Below are 23,461 nucleotides of genomic sequence, written 5' to 3' on the forward strand. Positions count from 1 at the left end.
ACACTTCATATCATAGGGTCTGAGGATAGTCATTGTTTACATGACAATAGCACATTACTTGACAAGAAATGCTCAACATGAACTGACTTACCTTTTGAGCAAACTACTGGTTTTCTGGTCAGGGCAGTATAGCACAATTACACCACGCTTTCTGAACTAACAAATTGATATAGTGTATTGTCACACTGTGCGGTTCTGAAAGAAGGCATGATGATGATGGTGGTGGTGATGATGATGACGACTAAGAGGAGGAGGCTCAAATACAGACACACCAGAAATAAACAGAGGGAGAAAAATTGGATAGAAGTAGGGGAACCCCTCATTCGTATGACAGTCCGATGAGTCACCTCTTGGAATGGTAATAAAAGTTAATTTAGAGCGGTTTTAGTGAAACTCTGATGTGTTTGTGCAGCCAGGGCCACACACTGCAGCAGCACAGCTCAGTCTGCCAAGAGATCACTCCAGAATAGGAAATATTAATAAGAGGCCATGACCTGCCTGTGTGTGCGTGCATGCAAGTATGTTTAAAAGTGTGTGTGCTCGTATGTTTGTGTGTGTTTAGAGCTGTGCGATGTGTTCGGATGTGTGTATGCTACAGCAACAACAAGAGATGTTACTCGGCTGTTGTAGTGGGAGCATGAAGGTCCTGAATGAAGATGAGCTGCGGAGAGTTGTACAAAGACGTAAAGGACAGGTTGTTTATTTTATTTTGCTTTATTACATTTTTCCTGTAGTGGTTCCCTACTTTGGATTCAATCTAGCAGGTTTAATGAAAAAAAAAAGAAAAAAACTGATATGTAATAATTTTTAAGTGTTTGGGTTGTTTTGGTTTGTGTGATTGTGGACAGAGAACACCATGTACACCCTGTCTGAGCTCTTGGAGGGCTTGAGAGAGACTGAAGGCAGAGCAGTGTTTAGCAGTTACAGTAAGTTTCTTTCAGATCTTGGTCACATTTGTTTTCTTTTAATGTGCAGACTCAGTTTGGGTTCTAGGGATGACGATGTGGGTTAATCAGTCGATTAGTCCACCCCTTTGGTCCAGATAATCCAATTGTTAGATGTATTGCCATGAAATTCATTCACTTTCATGGTCCCCAGAGGACAGTCAACTGACTGGTTATCGAATTACCTCCTATCTAGTGGTGCCACCAGGTCAAAGTTTTCAATTATCCAGTCAGGTATCGCCACATATAATAGACATTCAATCTTCCCAGAGGATGAATGCTAGTGACTTAAGTGATCTCTTGACTACACTAACACCACCAAGAGGTCCACATTGGTTTTGGAATGTGTCTCAACCACTAGTGGATGGATTGCGTGTAATTTGTTTCATCCTGTAGCTTTTCCTCGTGTTCTTCATTAGGTCAAAATGTTAATGTGTCTCGCACTATTTGGCAAATCTTAGCATGCTAACATACTAAACTAAGATAGTAAACATTATAGCTGCTAAACATCAGCATGTTAGCATTGTCATGGTGGGCATGTTAGCATCCTGTCGTTAGCATTTAGCTCAAAGCACCACTCAGCATGGCTGTAGACTTGGTTATGTTGCTTGTTAAAATACTTTACTGGTCATCAGAGTAGTTGTGGATTCATTTTCTGTTGATTGTGTACACAATCAGCTATTGCATACACAATCAACTACTAGTTTTAGTTCTAGAGAGGTCCTTCTCTGTTTAACATAAGATTGTGGAGATTTCCCCTCAAGTTGCGTACAGTGACCACTCCATCTATGAAAACGATGCACTTAGTGAATTGTAGCCTTTAACATTTGTGTTTTGTTATATGCTGAGAGAAGCTGACACATGAAGCATGTGAATCTGCACCTTACCATATACCCAGGATCCTGAAAAGTAATTTCATTATTTTCCAGTCTGATGGAGTCTTTCCCAAGAGGGGAAATATTGTTCTAGCACAATGGGTGTGCGTTTGAGTTTGATTTTGAGTGTGGTTTGTCTTGTTGCCTGATAAAATATGCACCGAAACATGGAATTCCTTCCAGTGTCTTTCCTGGTGATAGAGTGAACCCAGAGACCACAGTCAATTCTTGTTGGTCTTATGATAATTCTTGAGACCAAAGCTACAGTTACACTTGTCTTTGCAGTTTGACTTTCGGGCACAGAAATCAGATTTAGCAAAAATGGCTATTGGATCTTAAAAACCAGATGCGTAAGTGGTCAAGCTTGCATTCAACACAGTCTGCATGCAAACCACTGACAGTGCACATAGCAAGCAATAAAAAGACATGGAGATTGAGTAAAAACGTATGTAGAGCAGTTTAAATTCATTCAGTTTGAGATGGCTCAAGCAGAAAGTTATGACTGTAAATTGGAAAATCCACCACAAAACGGGATCACCATGTGTTATTGCTATGATTTTAGACAGTTCTGTCTTGTTGTGTCAATGAGTCAGTCTGTCCCATACTTAAAAACAAGATAAGGATAACTCTGTTGATAAACAAGAATATGATATTACACTGTATGTGGTCATAGAACTGATGTAGTGTATGAAGACTGACAGAGCCAAAATTTGATGGAGATTGTACAAACTCCAAGCCTTTGAAACACACAATTTTCAATCTAAATTAAGAGTGAAATGGGAGAGAAGTTCTTTGTCATATTGTACATTGGCTCACGTGCATGCTTTAATATTTCCCAAAGTGTTCTTGTTTACAAAATGCCATCAGCTATTTGTAAATAGTAGGACAATCAATAAAGGCTAATAACTAATGCGCAAGCCTAATGTTTTTATTTGCTGCCAAATTTTTTTTTCCATCATCTACTCACATCAGTTCTAGATGTTCATTCCAAATTTTTCCGTGTGTGTGTGTTGTAAGGGTACCTCATCTTTGTTTCTGAGCAAAATTGGCGGCGTGTTTTGAAACGTTACCCCTCACACCCTGACATGCACACGGATTGCTCCACATGCCAGCTCATCACCAGGCCGGGAGAATAAGTGTGTGTGTGGCTGAGTGCACACTGATGTGTGGGTGTTCCTTGATTGCCCTGTAGTCTATGAAGGTATAAGGTTAACTACTAGTGCAGCATGGGCTGAAAGACTACCCTGGAAGGTGCATCATCATCATCAAAACTGAGCTGATGACTTCATGATGACAGCACTATGAAATACTGACTTTGTACTTTGACCTGTTTTCATCTGTTTCTGTGCTCTCTCCCACATCCAATGCTGGATGTAATAAAAATTTTAAAAAAAACAAAAACCCAAAAAACCCATATCTATTTATACAAATCTCACAAAGCGATTGTCTATTGGAAATTTTGCCAGAAGATGGACAAACAGGTTTGTAATGCCTACAATGGACAATTTGGCACAAGGTTTTAAGGTTTTTCTTTCCAAATAAGTTTGGCTAACCTGGGGGATTGTTACGATCACCTGAGCACTTGTTGTCTAGAGCAAATGTTTTGTCCGGTCAGACTTTTTATTTCTTGTCACCATGTTTCCAAGTATTGATGGCCAAAACTATGAAAAAAAAAAAAAAAAAGGATAAATCTGGTTATTAAAAACAAAACTGACAGAATGTAGTTTCAGAGAAAACAAGTCCTCAGAGTTCACGCACTAGTTGATCGTTGATTTAATACCAGTGTTCTGATTAGAAGGAGACAGATTCTTAAAAAGAAAAAATCTCTTACCAGGAAATGCTTGAGTATTTAACTAACGTCATGTGTTACTACATTTCCTCCTTCCATTAAGCAACGTCTGTGTTTTTGTGTGTGCAATGTACGGTATGTTTGTGTGAATGGATACAAGAGTGTGTGTTTCCCTGAACAGCTCTACAGAATACCACCTCTAAAACAAATAGAGCAGGCAGAAGGTCACGGTTAAAGATGGGCCAAGAGAGACACCACAAAGAGAAGAGGAGAAAGAGAAATGTCAAATAAACTCGCTGGCCTCCAACATCTTGTTTATCTATCAGAGTTTACTGGTGAGTCACTCTGAATATATTTTTTGTTGCTTGAATGTGTATGTGTTTGCATCTGTGTGTAAGCACAGGCTCACGTTTGCTTGTGCGACACGTGCACATTTGTATGTACATTTGCAATATTTGGTTATTTTCAAGCCTTCTGTGTATGTTGTCAGTGGGTGTCCCCAAATGGAAGTGTTACGAAGTGTACGCGTGCAGCATATCTGTGGTTAACCTGGGGTGGCCTATCTGCCACTGCTGGTATATACAGTATTTCAAAGTGTATGTTTAGGTTTGTTTTCTAGCTTCAGCAACTGCTGCTGCCTGACGTGGTTAAAAAAGAATGTGTCGCTGATGCATTGTCGGTATTCTCTTGGCCTAAGGAGAATAGTGTGGTCTCTTAGACTTCCAAAATCTTTGTGGATAATGGATTTTTTTTCTGAGTCTTTCCTACTTTTTACATTGATTTTATATTTTTATATATCTATATATTTATAATCATAATGTATTATTCAATTGCATACCATGAACACCAAAAAAAAATCACCATAACAACCCATAGTATTAGCTTTAATCTACAACAGTGGTTCCCAACCTTTTTTAGCTAACCACTAAAACTGAAGCAATGTGTATTTGCTTCACTTCATTGTCTGTGATCATTTTTGGAGGCTGCAGTTTGTGGCGCTGTTGAATTGCATTGCGTTATGTTGACGAGTGTTTCTATTACTTTGTGCAACCAATTCAAATCAATGAGGTTAGGCTGTATAAGAACAGCTCTTTTATACTGTTTCAGCACAAACTGAACATGACCTTCATGTAGAAGGATTTATTGTCATATTAGACTGCATTAGTTTCAGGTAGGTGTTCCTATTAAACCACCAACTGAGTGTAAAGTAAATGGATCAGTCCAGTTCCACATGTATTTATATGTGGTGTGAACATCCCAATTGTACAGACTTTGGATATCATGGCTTCTGTAAAACCTATTGGATTTTATACTGACAACGATGATGATTATGAGGAAAATGTCACACTGTGGGTTTGTGATGGTTTCTTCTTCTACTGTAGGTTTTGCTGTAGATACTTTTCTGCTGCCTTCCAGCTTGATCTCTCCTGTCTTTAATTTACATAAGACCTGTTCTCAAAGGTCACGTACTTCAGTGTACCAAACATGTTTTGGGACACTTGAAGCTCATTAGTCATGTGCATGTGTTTCTGAGTGGCACAGAGTTACTTTGGGGTGACTGTGTTAACAAAGGGTGAATCATCCCACCCCTGGCTGGATGTCTCCCCCACCAGGGACTATTGTAAATATTTGAGAGGAACTGTTGACATGAAGATAACACTGACTAATGGATATACAAGCCTGGACTCAGCAACGCACTGATGGCTCTGTGGGAGTGATGGAGAAAAGGATGGGTGGGAGAGATATTGGAAGGGAGATTGAGGGAACGATGGAAATGTTGGAGAGTACAAAGAGTAGAGAAATAGAGAGGGGAGTAGGAAATGTAGAGGGGAGAGGAGCGACATAACGGAGGAGAAATTTGGGGGAAAAAACGGAGTGGAAAAAGATGTGACAAAGCAAAGGCAGGTGGGATAAAAAAAAAAGAGGGAATCACATACACTGAAGAGTGAAATTTGGCACTCGGGGGTGCCTATTGTAAATTTAAAAAACTGAAAAAACAACCAAAATGAATATTGTAGTCTGCTCACCATAGGAAAGTCACATGAACTGAAATCAACTATTTAGATAAATTCTTCCAATAAAAATGAAATTAAAATGAAAACAAAATAGAATTTGTTCAGTTACTGTCTCATTTTCCAAAGTTCTGCCTTTTGAGCGTTCGCTACAGTTTCATTTTGATCAGTCGAAAGGAAGAAGGAAAGGGATAGAAGGAGGCGGGAAGGGGAAAACTTTCCATTCCAGCACTGATGTTTAGTTTGAGATTATATCAATATTGATAAAACTGTCTGTAACACTGATTTCAGGCAGATTACCTTTAATATTCTGAGAAGCGAATAACAGAAAGGAGGTGACTGCTGCTATCTAATACACAACTTAATACTAAGCCTGAAAAAAGTCTGTCTCCTGGATAACAATGCAGAGTCTCATTTGTTTTGATTATGAGATGTAGCAATGTTTGCACTTTTAAATGATAATGATTACAATGACTTCTATTAACAAAAAGGTCAGAGCAGAATTTGGTCTTGAGATTAAGTTAAACATAAACAAATGGGTTTCATCTCTACTTTTTTTTTTTTTTTTTTTTTTTTTTTAGCACAATGTTGGTTTCAGCAGTATTTTTCTGGAAATCGCTTGTGAGAAATGTTTAGATGTTAGTACTGGAGTCAAGTTTCCAGGTGGATTTTTCAAAAGCATATCTGACAGCCTGATTATCTATTTCTGCTGCTGTGCACACGCGTCCACACACTCCATGTTAGACCCCATTCATGCTGTCGTGGTACCAGATAATAAACTGCTGAAAGCCCCTGTAGGATCAATTCAACAAGTCCTCTTCAGGGATGGTTCAGGGAGTTCAGTGAAGCAGCAGGTTCTAGCTCGAAAGTGAAGGAGAATCCACTCTGTCATCTTTGAGCTACAATTATTTGCGTTTCCTCAAGAGAGGCTGTAAAACTCATTTCCTTGCTTCCAGTTTTCTTTTTTTAAAGTATATTTTTTGGGCTTTTTATGCCTTTAATGGACAGTATAGTGGAGAGTGACAGGAAACAGGGAGGCAGAGAGAGGGGGAATGACATGCAGCGAAGGTCCGTCCGATGAGGGATTCGAACCGGGGCTGACTGCAGCGAGGACTATAGCCTCTACACATGGGGCGCCTGCTTAGACCACTACGCTACACGACGCCCCTTGCTTCCAGTTTTCAAACTGAAAAAGTGTTCTGATGAAATGCCAGGCCAAGCACTTGCTGAATGATGCATAAATTGTACATTTAGAAGTGCCTAGTTTGGCACCTCATCAATGAAACCATTCCCTGGTTTTCCTTGATTCATGGCGTTTTTGGCTCAATGGATTCTAGTGCATGTTCTGCAGATTGATGTCCCATAACAAAAACACAGCCTTTGAGATTTAGGATGTCTTCTCCAAGACCAAACAGCAAAGCAAAGTCATTATGTAGTTGGAAACGGGCACAGTGAGCAGCAAAAGAAGAGTCAAAATTTTTCCCTTAAAAGGAGGGAAGAAAAACAGTCTATGCGAAGCAGCATTCTCTTTATCCAAGACTAATATGCGTGACATTTGGATGATGGTGGCTCTCTGTTCTGCATCTTTATTCTTTATGGTGCTGTTTTTGTCCTAGCCTGTTCGTGTTCCTTAATGTCACCGTCTATAACTTGACTATATCCAGGCCTTGATAGAGTATTTGGCTGCCAAGTCTATATTATACTGTCATACACATGCTTTCTTGAAAGTTCAAATCTGTATGTAGCCATACAATTTTGTCGTGCACTGTTAACGTGCATCGATGAAATTGTGTATATCTGCTTTGTATCCTGGTTGAACTAGTAAACTTGCCATCCTTTTCATCCTTTGGCCAATCAATAACAAGATGCAGCATCCCTGTAAGTTTAATCAAAACAGACCAGTGGTCCAGCACCTATGACGATTGTTTTGTTTGTTTTTTTTGCTGTTTTTTTAACGTTTGTCAGGCGAAGAAGCTCGTCAAGATTTCTGTTTTGATCTGTATAGTCATATTCATCAATAAGATTACTAATGGTAAAATCAGCTTATTTAATTATATCATGCCAAAGGGGACAAGACACGCTAGGCTATATTAAATCAGATTTTGTGCCAAATAAGTTCAAACAAGCATGCATTGGCTTTCTCCAACAATGGAAAATACAGTAATTCTCCAATGCTCCAACCATAAAAAGGGCATGTTAAGAATTCAGAATATGAGTAATGCCAAGTTTCAGTCAAATAACCATCATGGCAAAGGGAAACCACAATTCAAGACATGGAATCCCAACAAGCCATGAAGAATGTAGAAAAGTAAGACAGTAAAAAACGTAGACAAAAAGTCTACAAAGAGAAGGAAAGGAATCTTCAGAGGAGGTCTGAAAGGCACTTTGCCCTGTTTTACTCTAAAAACACATATGTTGGTTTAGCAAACTTCTGAGGGAATTGCATTTACTGAGATGTTACTTAATAGCATCTGGGAATTATCCTGACATTTAGCCCAACCAATACCCTAACCAAGGGGTTTTCAAAATCCCACACAGTGGGCCCCCCGAGACAAAATAGAGACAACTGTCCATTGTTTGTTGCATATATGTAAACTGCATATTAGTTTACCTCGTGTCATATTGGCACATCAAAATTATGCAGAATTAGCTATTAGTAGTTCCTGTTTGCTATATAAACATGGATATACAGAAAACTATGAGTCAATTACTTTGATCCTGAAGAAAACTTAAACATGACGATTCTCAGGCAAGTTCTTGACTTATAAGGAGTGTTCTTGGTCTGATTTCGAAGCAGATTTATGGACGTTTATTTACTTAATGAGCTAAAGATATTATGATACCATATTTTTTTTTTATTTCCCCTTCCTTTCGGATACTGATTCAGATACCTGTGTGTATTGGCTGATACAGGGTACCTGGTCCGATACCACAAAAAAGAAAAGGAAAAAAACAGCTGTATTTTACTAACCTTGTATAGATGTGACAATTGTCATCGTTCATATGGGTGCTGGAAATCCTTGAAAATGCTTGAAATTTAATGTGGTGTTTTGAAAAGTGCTTGGACCCGTGTCTACTGCAGAGTTAAGCCCCTTTTCCACTGGTCAAAAAACCAACTAAGACCCACTATCATCGGGCTTTTGTCGGCAATGGATAAGGGTTTAATCGGCATTCACACCCGGGTCAAATGACTCTGCAGTACACGTACAGTATGGGTTTTTATCGGCTCCGGCTCCATTCGGCTTGATTGGGATTGACATAAACACAACACCCAGGTGAACCCGCAAATTTTCACCCCCTTTCTTGCTGTAACAACTTTCAGAGCACAGACACTGTAGACACTGTAGACATACCTGTCACCTGTCCAGGGGCTGTTACAACGGAAACACCACGGCTACACTGCACGGGGATGGAAGAGTGAACGAAGCTTCAAAACAAGTTTTTAAAATAAACAATAACTGATTGAAGGGTCTCACACAGAGGCTTCAACGCTTTTACAGGAGCACCAACCCAGAGATAACGCTTGACAGATCCGTTTTACCAGTTAACACGATGGCTAGCAGGCCCCCCCCCCCCCTTCGTCTGCGTGTGCTCTGCTCCTTGCAGTTGTGTGTTAAAAAAACCTGCTAATTTTGGTGGAAAAGGGGTATCATTTGACCCGGGTGTGAATGCCGGTTAAACCCTTTTCCATTGCCGACGAAAGCCCGATGTTAGCGGGCCTTAGCAGGTTTTTTCACCAGTGCAAAAGGGGCTAAAAGGAGCTTTTTTCGATAAAGAATTTATTGAAAAGTTATTTGTCTAATTATTTTTTTATATTGGCTCGGCCAGGTTTTTATAGGATGCCAAGTCTACTTACAGATGGGTCACTCATTTTGAAACATGAAACTTTGTTTTATTTTTCTTTAATTTGTCACCCTTCTGTGGAATGCAGTTACGAAACAGAAATTTGGTTGTTTATAGCATAATAACATTGGATTTAATGTGAGGAATGAAATAATCATTTTGAGTATATACTATATTTATATAAATATGTAACTTACAACAGCTGTAAGGTGCTTGAAAAGCTTGAAAATGCACCTTGAAATTGCTTGAATTTGACTTTGGAAAAGGTGTAAGAACCCTGATCATTGTTGCGTGGCTCAGGTAATGTCATAGGACCTTACTGTCTAATTTGACTGTCAGTAATAAAGAATAAATAAATAGATAGATAAATCTAGTAAGAAATCCTAACACTAGTGCCGCCCCTCAGAATTAAAGCCGTGCATGCTGTACATGTTTCCAGTTTACTGTTGGGAGTTTCCAGTGTTCAGCGTTCAATTAACGTTACACTATTTACCAGAAATCAATTCTTCTTCGCTGCTTAAAAACACTAGTGGCTGCACAGCGCAACTTCCTGTGTAGGCTACTGTTCTAGAGCGGCGAAGAACTGATTTCTTCGAAAACTGCTTTGATCCGTGTGTGAAACTATAAAGTTTATGAATAGATTATGTGGGGATTGGTGCGTAACTTGGGTACTTGCTGATACCTTATCCACTATTTTAGGCAGTATCGGAGGCGATTCCAATATTTGGAATTGGAACAACTCAATGAGATAATATCATGTCACGCTGAATCTAAGAGTTAGTATCATGTCTGAGATTTGACTGATGGACTGACCCAGAGATGGTGTATATTTTTTGATGCAGATATCAGCAATTGGACGCTAAATGTTTTTAAAATACTTAAGTGCCTCCCATGAGCCTCTGCTGACCCTGCAGTTGGTGGCTGTGTTGATACATGATACAAAGCCAGCAGGCCAGACTACAATAAGTAACTTTGTGTTATTTTCATAACACCAGCATGCACCGTTTTTTTTTTTTTTTTCACCTCACTTTACCTCATATCTCTGTTTTTTACCACATAACACATACATCACAGAAAAACATTTATATAATTGATTAAATCAAGCTCTAGTTGCAGCTAACCAATGGCTGATTTTTAAATCGGTAAAACATACAGTTGCTTCTTCAGTTTCAAACAAACACACACTTTTGGCATGACTTACAAATCATCAGTTCAAGTTCCTGTCAAAGAAAGCTTTGGCACATCATTTTTTTTTTTTTTTTTCACCATGAAATTAAGAATTTTATATGCCTTTCTTGAATTGATCAAGCTCCAAATTTGTTTCAAATCAAAGCAACATTCATGTAATTCACAGTGACTCAGAGAGACGGGGGTTGAGTCAGTGTCTCATTTGCCAATTTAATTGAATACATTGTCTGAGCTGTTGCCCAACTTGTTGTCAGCAAAGTGCCCATGTCTTGTTAAGTGTGTGTGTGTGTGTGTGTGCGCGCGCATGTGCTACATTAAGTGTTCCAGGAATCAAAGTGAAATGAGAGGGGGGGGGGGGAAGCTTGAGCTCCAAAGGACCTTAACTACACCCTGGAGGGCAAGCACCCCCATGTCCTTTCCACATGTACTCACACACAGCAAAATAACCTGTAGCCTGTAGGTGATCCCGTGAAAGAGAAGAGAACAGAGCTGCCAACTGACCTTAAAGCCTGATTGAAAAAGTGAATGAAACACAACGACCCATGCAGAAAAATGGAAGCCATCTTGACTTTCAGTGTAGACCTCAATCAAATATTTTACATGCGGTACTATTATTTTATTATTTTTTGACTGTTTTCCTGACCAGTGGTGAGATGATTGATCAGCTTGCTTTTCAGGAGGGATCTAAATGGTTCATTTCCTCAGCACTACTACACCGTTTGACATTTTGGAAAAAAGCTGTGATAATGTAGGATAAATTAAAGGTGGATGACTTCCTCATGGTAATACTCAGAGGCTTTAAACGTAAACATGAATAATAATGTTGAACATAGTAAGATGTTTCCTGTTGCATAATAAGCAATTATGCAACAAACAGAAGAAAATGACATGAAAACATTTTGTTTTTGTTATTGAATGATTCATTTAACGTGTTGTTCTCCATAACGAAGCATGCGTCAGCAGGTGACATGGACGTCCCTGAAGTCTAATTCAAGATTTCTCCAGGTTTTTTAGTGTTGTGCAGTCGCAAATGTGTGTGTGTGTGTGTGTGTGTGTGTGTGTGTGTGTGTGTGTGTGTGTGTGTGTGTGTGTGTGTGTGGTGTGTGTGTGTGTGTGTGTGTGTGTGTGTGTGTGTGTGTGTGTGTGTGTGTGTGTGTGTGTGTTGTGTGTGTGTGTGTGTGTCTGTCGGTCAAGGTAGGAGTGTGTGAGTCATGCTGTGTACAGCTGTGGTCCAGATGAAGGAGGCCACCTGCTCCCTCCCTTTCCTTCATTTTCTTCTTACCTCCATCATTTACACGTTCTCCCAGACATACAAACAACCTCCAATTAGGCCAACCTTGACTTGCTCTACGCCTGGACTTTACATACACATATGCACACACACTGCCACCTCATATTTGGCATGTGGTCATGTTGATGCAGTTTGTATCTGTATTAGACAGAAAAAGAGGGGCGGGGGGGTTAAAAAGGCAGTGAAGTAAGAAGACATTTGATTCAGTTCATTTGAAAGCGCTACATTCTATTCACTGCTTCATTGTGTTGTTTGACTGAGATTAATCCCAGGACGTCGGGAAAGATACTGCCCAAACTGAAATCCCAGACATAATTCTCCAGAAATCCTCCACACCACCCCGGCTGACACCGTTGTGGTTTTTGGCAGGGCTGGTACTTAAACTTGTGATCCAAGTCATATTAGTACAAACATGCCAAATAGTGGATATCCAACTCGGCAAGGCAGTTGTTTCACTCAGCTGCCCGAAGAGACCTTGTATTTCCAAAAAGTCTGGAACAAAAAAGCAAAAAGATGGAAAAAAAGCTGTTTTTAAAAAAAAAAAAAAAAAAAAAAAAAAAAAAAAGAAAAAAAGATATTCTTGCATTTATGGACAAATATTATGAGGTGTTTTTCGGCTTTATTTTGAGCCGAATTTGAAAGCCTTTGTTACCTACAATATATTATTCTCAAAAACGGTGAAAACTATAAATGCTTGGTACAGTGTTACTACGCAGGATTGAATTTTCTTGCGCACTGCCCCCCGTGTTAAATTTGTGCTCACACACGTTATCCATTCTACCAAATCGACCTTTTGCATGAATATTTTCTCAGTCAGGAATGACTGAATGCTTGTGGTTTGTGTGTTTGTGTCTCATTCAGTCACGGTGGTCGTCGGTTGGACCACACTAGGTGTGTGTATGTTTCTGTGTGTGCGTGAGTTCGGAGGGATGTAATGTGTTGGTGTGTGTTGCTGAGGCAAACAGCCTGTGTACTTGCTTGCGTGCTTACTTGTGTTTGTGTGTGTTGTGTAGCGGAGGACCATGTCAACCAGCCATATCAAATCTGAGGATAAATATCAGGCATCGCTTTGCCTAATTTCACACAACCAACCAATCAACCTGAGTTCAGTCTCTGTCCTGATTGGTGGTGGGGATATGATCTGAAATCCTGTAGTTTATGCTAATTACCCACCATGCTGTTCTATTCATGTTTTATCCTAGAATTGGTGTTCATAGATTGGGTCTGTATTTCAGTCACCTGCTCTGTGTCTTTATGCTCCAATTTAAAAATATTTTGCTTCTCCATGACTTCGGCCATTTTGCTTCCTTCTGCATATTGGATTTAACTAAGAAAGCAGAATGATTTGAGTAAACCTAACAACCCATTTTAACACAGGCAAACATCTACTCCAACTGTCTTCCTGTCCCATCACCTAAGCCATGCATTACCCTTGTCATAGTGTCAGCTCAAAGAACACTGGATAAGTGAAAGAGAAAGTTGTATATTATAAAGTTGTATCATATTGCTCATACTGTTGTAGTTACCCCTTTTCTGTATTTAATCTTCTACATAGTCTTTGCTCTGATTCATTTTATATTTTGTAATATTTGTTTTTATTCCTGTGAGGCTATCATAAATTTCCTCTTAAGAAGTTGTAACACCCTAGATGAAATTATCCATCAGCCATTCCACAAACAACAATAATATTCTTTTGATTATCTGCATAATTGTCTTGTCAGGTTATAGATTGTTGCTGCCATTAACTGAAAAAAACTATGACATGCATTTTTAACAAGATATTTGGAAAGCAAGAGTCGGAGAAAATCTCATGTTCAGAGCTGAATGAAAGTCATAGAAAAGTCATTGCATAATGAAAAAGACCGCCTGGTCTTTTAATCTCGCTCCTGTGGACACAGTTTTTATAAGAGTCTATCAAAATGTCTAGTCTATAAATGGTATTTCTGTGTTTATCCCTGTTCTCCATTTCAGCCTCCATACATTCCAGTCAAATGAGGCCTCCCATTGGACCCAGTCAGTAATCAGCCCACTGGCTGGCTGCTGCTGTTCTGTAATAATATTCTAATAAGCAGTGACTGCTGCTTTGATGAAGGCCTGCTACTCCTACTACTGATCTACTGAACTTACTCCTACTTGGGTAATTAAATATAGCTGAAAACAAGGAAATGGACCACCAACTCTCCTTGTTTCTGCTTTCCCTCTGTCCCTCCCCTTCTTTCACTCATGTTTTTGCGCTCAGTCGTCCTGCTTGTTCTCCAAGTGTGCGCTTTTTATGTGCCTTTTCCTCATGCTTCACTGGTTTCTTATTCTTTCTTCTATCGTCTCTTTCTTCCTCTCTCATCTCTTTAATTTCTTATTTGTTATTGTTTCTCAAGTCTGATAGAAGCCTCGTGCTGAACTGCAGCTCTGATCTCACTCCTACCCAGGCAATTAAATCAAGAGAGGCAACAGTGGGAACATGGACCACCAGTGGGAGGATGGAGACACAGATTTTTCTTTTTTTTTTTCTCTCCCACTTTTTCTTTCACAGTTTGTGTATGATTACCCATTTTCTATAGTTTTTTTTAAATTTATTTTAACAATCTTTTTTTATTTTTTTATTTTTATTTTTTTTTTATCTCTGCTGTCCGCTGCCTTTTGTCTGGTTCACTGTTTTACCCTCTCTTTCTCTCTCTGTCTGTGTGTCTCTTTCTCCCCTCCCCCTCACTCTCTTGATTGACTAGTGTGGGTGAAACAGGCCAATTTGTTCTCTCGGGGTCTAAAATTACCTGCCTGTCTGTTTGGATGTGGCGAAGCACAGATGATTTCTGCTCTCCCATCAGTGACCACGGCTCATGTCGTTCAAATAAAATCAAAATCAGCATTGTTTGTATTGGTCTCTATAAGAGGTCTTTCCCGAGGGTTATTTCCTGAAATGATATCAAAGTTGTTTGCATTAGCTTGTTGCCCCTGAGGCCCAGTTGTACAAATAAGAGCTACAAGAACTGACAGCAAAGATGCCAAAAATGAATTATAAATTTTGACTGTACTGGAAGGATCAGTTAGTGTTTCATAAAATCAATAAAGTATATTTTTGTAGATTGTGTGCTTCCTGATTTGGCATGATTTTGACAGCATTTCACTTGACTACATAATCATCCTCAAAGTGTATTTTGGTCCAGTGAGGTCCCAGTAAAATAGCAGTGAGTGTAATTTGCTCTCTATAATGTGAAGTATGTCCAAATTAAACAGAATATGTAGGTAGGGATGCGTTTGATTGTATTTTTCAAAAGCGGTCTTAGCTCACAGACCACGAGCCTCTGGGGAAGACATTTTGACACAACACAGTAAGAAAAGCACAGGTGTATATAATAAAGAGAATAATGACTGAATTCCATTTAGCTGCTTCAGTTTGCGGCTCCTGGTATTGTGCATGCTGACTCACCGTCACACCACACGGCTTACAGGGATGCTCGAATAGAACAGAGCCATTGTTGATGTTATAAATAGCATGTGTGCTTTTCCTGCTATGACGAATCAAAATGTCTTCCGCTGTGAAAAATGCCTGTCATAGCAATACATGTCCCCTGCTTAGGTTCTTAGATCAGGAGGCGGAGGGCGAAGGAGCAATGAGCAATGAATATATGTCAGAAACCACGCTCTTTTGGAAATGTCAAAGCATTTGTTTAATGATGAATAATTAGATGAATGACATTTTGTGAATGAGGGTTCATTTCTATGAAGTGTTCCGGTAAGCCATGATAGTCAGCCAGCATACACAGTAGCAGGACACTGGCACCAAAAGTGAATGCAGTCCCTTTTTTTTAATGTTATAAATTACACCTGTGCTTTTCCTGCTATGACGTGCCAAATGTCTGCTGTGAAAAAGGGTCTGTTGCGGTTGTATATGATGGGCAGGGTTAGCTAGAATCCCTAAATCACATTGAACTGAATACATGCACCCCCGAGTGCAGGATGAGTCATTGAAAATATTTTATAGATGGAGAATATTAAATTAATGCAGTGAAGCAGGATAAGAAAACTTTTTCTTTTTCTTATTTTTTGGGATATTCTACTGGGTTTTTAAAAACTCTGTTTGTGGGGAAAAAAGAGGGGCCTGTGGACCTGTGCCCAGTGCAAGTACTTAAGGGCACTTCTCCTGAAGAAGGTGAAGTTCTCAAAACCTTGAATGCATTATTAAACAATTTCTTTGGATATAATTTTGCAGAGGGTTTTCTTTTCTCTCTTGGCACCTCATGAGTCATGAGTGTGGTGATCTTCTCGAGTGTGTTTTAGAAGATGTTTTATTTCATACATGAGTAGCTGCTTACTTCTTGATGAGCTTTTTTCCAACAGGGTTGGGCCCGTGTTATCTATCCCTCTTGTGGAAACGTTAAAAGTTTCAAATTATAGTACTAACCTTTTTGTGTGAGACACTGTCTTTTGGCACCAATTACATTTTAATCAAGTCCAAATAATATAGTGTTCTCTCTGATACTGTAAAGGTTACTAGATAATTAATGATTGTTCAAATATTGTCTCTCGTGTCAACATTATCACTTCTGCAGTACAAGGTACGGAGTAAGACCCTAAAACGACCTCTTTTAGTGAGCACCCAGTCCGCGTTCTTCTGTTGAGAGATGGTTTCAAGATTGCTGTAAATATGACAGATGAAGTGCACCTCGGCGGAGGCTTGGGAAGGTGTGAGTGAGTACTTTTTGGTCTCATTCCTGGCAGTGTCTGGCCCTTGTTCAGCTCCTGTTTCACTGTTCTGTCAGCCCTCATACTGGGGGTCTGGAATTAAACAAAACAAAACAAACATAGTACAGATTCCTCTGTGTGTGTGTGTGTGTGTGTGTGTGTGTGTGTGTGTGTGTGTGTGTGTGGTTTTTAAACTTGGCTTTTCAGGGGTCATTTTGGCTGTTCCTAGATGTAATTTTTGCACACACGCAAACACTCACACATACAGATACTCAATATCCAGTTGAAATAACATTGCCTCTGTGTTCTAAGAGGTGTATTAATATTGGACCTGCTGTCTCGGATTCGGAAAAAGACAGCAGATATTTCTAGACAGACGTTCTAATTTTACAACTCTGCATTAAAACTCATCGGGGCAGGTTTTTCTTTTTTCTAGCCTCCAAAGATCAACAGTTATTGTTTTTTGTGTGGTTTTAGAGCCAGGATTTTGTGGCTACATCTTCCAGTCTCCAGCGTGCCTGGCCTTTTGTGCTGATTCTTTGTGTGGGGAATACTTTTCCACCTCACTAGCTGCACTGCTAGCCTGTTTTCCCTTCTCATTCTTTGGATGGAGAGTGTGTTTTCTCTTTGTCAGTGTGAACATTATTTCATTTTTCCCCCGGTCTGCGGAGACTGTGGTGAGATGGGGTGACCTGAACTTCAGTGGAGCAGAGCATGGCTGTGTGTGCTTGTGTTTGTAAGTACATGTGTGCCTATCAGGGTCATCATTTGTTATTCAAAATATGAATTTCCATTCAAACATGACAAAAAAATTAAATATTCGATCTGTAATGATCAGATGGAATTCAACATGTACTCTGTATAAGAGCTGCAGACTGTATGAAGAGTGTTTGTTTTTGATAACACAAAATAGAGGAAACTAGTGACCCTATCCTGAACTGATAACCATCACACCATACCATCATCTGCCAAGTAATGTTGAAGCATTGTCTGTTCAACACCACAGACGGAACAATTATGGATAAAGGTGTGGCTGCCTTAGAGTATAATTACCACGACAACAAATCTGAAATCAAATGTTGGCTTGTTTCGCACCACAAATACACAGAACAGCATCAGCGCTGCAGAGTAGTTTACAATTTGGTTTGTGTTCAAAGTGCCCTATGTATGTGTACAGCGTCCTCACTCAGTAAGAAACTAATAATTATATCTATTTACAATATATCCTTAACCTGACTCTAATCATTGGAAATTATGGTGGACATTCTGGTGTTTCTTTAGTATTTTAGTTACGTGATCATATTGTTTAGATTTCACCTTGTTGAATATCACTTTTGGATGACACTATAACCAGGTATCAGCATTTCATCTCATATCATATTAAGTACTTTATTCATGGTTCTGACAATGTTGTCTCCACCTCTTTCACATGAACGCACTTGTAGCTGAATAGGTAAACTCAGAGTTAACTTACCCAGTTGATAGCCAGCTTCGTAGTACAGGTTATCCAGGACAGCCAATATTAGGTTCAGTTAAGCCCGATAATGAAAAGATAACCTGGGTATGTTGAACTTGCTTCATACTGCAGGACTCTGGTGAAGTGATGAAATGTTCCAGCAGGACTTATCTGAATGGCAAATCCTTGAATTTGAAAACTCTGCAGTCTTCAAAACACAGAGGTTTACAATACTCTCTCTGACTAATGCTTGATAAACACTAGAATCAAGCTCTTGACGTAACAAACTAATCTGCACTCGATGCTTTGTGAGATGATGACGCATTGTATTGTGGCAAAAGTATTGCTGCATCAGCGCCTCTTGTTTACAATAAACTTCGGCTTTCAGCAAAAAACACAACTTTTGAGTTTATAAATAAAGTCTGGTGTAATTGTTGGTGAAACTCCATAAATATGACAATGACGAGCCATAAGTGAGAGTCTGCATCTGTGTGTACGTGTGTGTTTGTCATCCCTCCTGACTCTGCGACACCAGGCAGTCTGATCTCTGTTGTATTCCTCAAGCAAACACCTCCACACATTTCCCCTAAGGTCCCAATAAAGTTGCCCACTAATACACAGTTTATTAGTCCACAGAGCCGCTGCAAACTCAGAATCTTTCACAAGTGACTTGTTATTGTTTTTAAAGCTCTGTTTACTCTGAACAGCCCCTCAAACCAGCCCCTCTCTGGGCTGCGGCCCAAAAGCTTTATTAGCTAGATGAGTGTTGGGTGGCCAGATCTGAAAGCGTGACTGTGTGTGTGTGTGTGCGTGTGTGTGTGTGTGTGTGTGTGTGTTTGTGTGTGTATGGAGCAAGTAACCGAAACAGGGAGTTTATATATTTATATGCTTGCCTGCTTGTGTGTATCATATATATATGTGTGTGTGGGTGTGGGTGTGGGTGTGGGTGTGAGTTGTTTAGACCATTTTTGACCAGCTGTTGTGGTGTGGTTGACTTCACCTCTTAAAATGTTAGTGGGGAGGTGATTATTGCATTATTTGTTTTTTTTTTTTTTTACAGTGTCTGCAGCACAAACAGGTATTTATCTCAGTCAGCTATGTTTTCACCTGCTGACAGGTGCAATGCAGCTTCATTAAAATAGTTAAAACTGTTATTATTAGTGCTTTTGGTTTTTACTTGGTCAGAATAGTAAAAGTATTGCATAACACATGTCTATCACAAGTAGGGTTGGATACCGAAACCCATTGCCGATATGGCACCAGGTCATATACGACCGGTATCGATCTACCAGACTGAATTGCAACACAGATTTCCACTTAAACGCCTGAGCTGTCGATTGAAATATTTGCCCTCTGGTGCTCCAAAAATGGACGTGCCATTGCTAGGTAGCATTATGCTCTGATTGCAGTAGGTAGCTGACCGTTAGCTAGTAGCTAGTGTTAGCTAGCACAGTTTAAAATGCCTAAAGCTGGGCTGTGACCAAATTGGTGGTGAATGGATCTTATTTTTTTTTCCACTGTGCAATCTCCACTGCTCAAATTAAAAAATTAAAGTCATGTGTAGTGCAACAGTTACTGTGCACTACACCAGTCATGGCCACATTAAGCAGAAAGTGCTAAACACCAAAGTTGTGTATGGGTGGCAGACGAAATAAATGACGCCCTGGAGGAAATCCAGATAAACACTTAAGTTTTAGTTGCCACTGTACACAAAGCCAGCAGTATGAAGGTCGCACTGAAGAATCTGACGTTTTTAAAGATGGGGTTCTTCACACATACACCTAAACCAGGCAGCACAGAAGGTTTACAACAGTGCTGTTACAAAGTGATGTGCCAGACTTGGAGCTGTTGAGGTGTAGCTGAAGAGGACTGCCATGGCCAAAGCTGTCCTGCCAGAGAAACAGCGACTTTTCGGTACGTAGCATATCCCTATAAATCTCAAAGTTTTTCAAAAAGCCTTAGCAATGTAGATCCATTTTGTAATTCAAAATGTGTATTTGTGTTCCAGATCTGCCAGTACACAACATGATTCTGGATGAAAATATTCAGAACTCCCTCCAGGAGGCCACTTTGATGCCCCATCGCTTCAAAGGCAAACTTGGATGTGCTGTTGTTGATACCAGGGAGAGGTTGGAGAAAGCAGCACTTGGCAGTGCAACAGAACAGGTATTTTATGCTCATTCTTTTTTCCCATGTGTGCCATGCTACAGTTTTTGTTATGAAGTATTGCTATTTATATGTGCAAAATTGTGCCTATAGCTTCCAATGAATGAATCATGAGGAGGGCAAGGCAGAGGAACATGTAAGTTAATAATCGTGGAATATTTCAAATAATACTTTCATTCGTCTAAACACTACTTTTATGTGTTTTTCAGCCTCCATCTCACAAGAATTGTGCCAAGAAATCAGCTCTAGTGGAGCCGTTTGAGGATGAGGACCGAGAACTTAATTCAATGCTTCTTCCTAATGTGAAATTACTGTAGACTTATTAATGTAAGGTAATAAGTTAGAGTATACTTTGAACTGTTAACAATCAATGTATTGTTAAATTTCAAGTTCAAATTTGTCTTAAGAAAAAGATTAAAGATGTTCTTTATCTTGCCGACCATCATTGTGTTTTCTTTTTTTGTTTATCTGAAATATTAATTCAGGCACTATTTCAGCACGATATCATTTCAAAAGTATCGTATTTGTATCTGTATCGCAAAAAAACCCAAAAGATACCCAACACTAATCACAAGAGTGCACACATAGGAGGAGGAGACAAAAAAATTTAAAAAATGCAATGTTTTTGTTGAGTCAGAAGATCATGGAGCCATCTTTAAGTTCACATATTCCCCATTCCTCCCTCTTTTTTTTCTTTTTTTTTTTGTATATATATTTTTAATTTTTTGTAAACACAGACAACAACAGGACAACCACAGCTTGCTGGCCTGTTAGCATTTTAATGGGTTTTGATGGAGAGGGTATAGTATTACTGCACAGTTTCTGTGTTGGCCAAAATCCCTGAAAGCCATCCCCGAGAACGGTCATTTCAACACTTTTTCAGTATGGCACAACGAAAACTTATGTTGCCTTTTTAAAATCACACATCACATCACATTTTTTTCAGGAGTTTATATAGTCAGATCATCAAGTGTGATTATTTGATTATATTGTTGATAAAATAAATCATAGAATTAGGGGAAGGTGATGATTACAACATGTTTAGCCATGATGTTTGATGGATATCAGCCATTCATGTCAATGGAAGATTAATCATCTCTGGAGAACGTTTCAAATTTAAATACAGCCAACCTAAAATAGGCTGGTGTGCAGCAACTTTACAGTGGCATTATTTTACTGTGAGCTCTACATTCTAAGGTTTCCCTTCTTGAGCTGTTTGCCAGTTAAACATCAACACACCCAGCCTTGCTGCTGGCTGAGGGGAGGACGTCCAGTCTTCTCGATGAGAATAACGTGTCTACTCTGACACATTCCTGCTGTCTCGCAGAGCCGTCGAAACTGATTAATTTTTATCCTCCCTGAACAGTTTGAGAGTGAGCTCAGAGGACATTCTTACATAACTTGTATGGATGGATATATACAGAGATAAGGAGAGAGGTGGATAGGGCTTGTTGGATTTGAGAGATTATTTTGTTTATGGTCTTATCATGATCTCACCTGCAACTTTATTCTTTCATGACTCTGTTTCCGACCACACAGGACCAGTGGACCCCGTTTTTAAAGCTTTATTGCATTTATTGCATTGATGCTTCTTCCTTAACTTCCTTAATTACTTGAGTAACTTTTCATGCACACAAAATAATTATTCGGGGCTTCATCTCAAGCATTGGGTGATTTTTAATGTATGCATAATGAAGGAGTGATTCAGAATTTTAATTGTCACATATAGTGTGAAAGGTTTAGGAAAATACTGATCATCTGCATTCTAGAAGAGACGGTTTCACCTTTTTTTTTATTTTATTTTTTTTTGTAAATTTAATGATAAGGAGATAAAGTAATTAAAAAAATAAAATTCAGTATAATAACAATAGTAATTGCTTAAAAAAATCTCAACTAAAGATTCAATTTCCCAGGCTTTTCAACCACAAGATTTTATTTTCCCAGGTCAAGAATGACCTTTCACACCGTATTCCTTTACTTGCAAACGTGGAATATGAACTAGCAGTTGATCAGAAAAAAAACATGGTTGAGATTTGTTCCCAAATTCTTCACTCTGACTCGTGAACAGCAAGCTGTAGCTTTTCTTCACGTAGACTTTCCAGACAGAGGTTAAACACACTAAAATCAAATTCCCACAAACCTGCTTTGTTTAATTTTAAGTCAAGACTTGCAGACTTTAACTTACAAAGCCAATAGTTGCTCCTTTGACCGATAATGAAAAACTGATTTTACAGGCACTGACAGTACTGAGGGAAATTTTATGGGGATATGGGCACATTCTCTGGTTCAGAGATGTCAATACCACAGTGAAATAAAGGATGCAAAGTAAAGTTCAATCACACAAACACTCGGCCTTCAGTTCTTCCTTAATTTCTCTGGTTTCAAGTTTTGGGAGAGACTTATTCCTGTTCACAATGATTATCTGAGCCATGTACGAGCTGCAGAATAACACATGGCAATTCTGTTTAGACTGGCTTTTCTCTGCAGTATGGAGCTTGTCAAGAGTGATTAAACTGACATCACTTCCGTCCAACAGCTGTTGAGGGATGAGTCTATATGCACCGATTCATTTTTCTTGTTTTATTTGTTGATATTTCAGTGTCAAGTATTTGAGGAAATAAAGCATTCAGTGAAGTATTTTAATGTTATCCGTGAGCAGTCACACACGGTTGTTGTTTTCTACTGTAGTAAGTCACTTCAGCTGTGAGCGTCTTTGTTGCACTTTCAACTTCCTAACTCTACCTCTTTCTCATGTATCTCACCTTCCCTCCATCTTTCCATCTCCCTCTCTGTCTCTCTCTCCCCCTCCCTCTCTCTCTCTCGCTCTCTCTCTCTCTCTCTCTGTGTCTGTTTAGTAGGTCAACATGTCCTACCTCCTCTCCACATTAGTTGTTGTCTTGCTGTATCACGCAACCATTCACAGCTGGGACTCATTAGACCTGTGTCTGTGTTTGTTTGAGTGTGTGTGTGTGTGTGTGTGTGTGTGTGTGTGTGTGTGTGTGTGTGTGTGTGTGTGTGTGTGTGTGTGTGTGTGTGTGTGTGTATGGGTGTGTGTTCATCAGGCCAGGGTAATTCCCCCTCTGTCTTTGATGAGCAGGTTGGTCCAAGGCTCCGGGCTGAGTACTGTAAGATGCTTCACACTTGGACGTTACACTGGTGTTTGTAGTTTTCCACGCATTGCTTCTGTCTCTCATGTGTCATGTCCAAAGAGGGACTG

General features: G+C 39.4%; 1 long non-coding RNA gene across 1 annotated transcript; it reads left to right on the forward strand.

Annotated features, from left to right (window-relative positions):
• The first annotated feature begins 19,831 nt into the window (after positions 1-19,831).
• On the forward strand, positions 19,832-20,668 carry LOC130187013 (uncharacterized). Its single transcript, XR_008830373.1, has 4 exons — positions 19,832-19,992; positions 20,087-20,244; positions 20,338-20,380; positions 20,454-20,668. It is a non-coding gene; the product is annotated as an uncharacterized LOC130187013 (long non-coding RNA).
• The last annotated feature ends 2,793 nt before the right edge of the window (positions 20,669-23,461 follow it).

This window comes from Seriola aureovittata, chromosome 18 (genome assembly GCF_021018895.1).
Source record: "Seriola aureovittata isolate HTS-2021-v1 ecotype China chromosome 18, ASM2101889v1, whole genome shotgun sequence".
NCBI lineage: Eukaryota > Metazoa > Chordata > Actinopteri > Carangiformes > Carangidae > Seriola > Seriola aureovittata.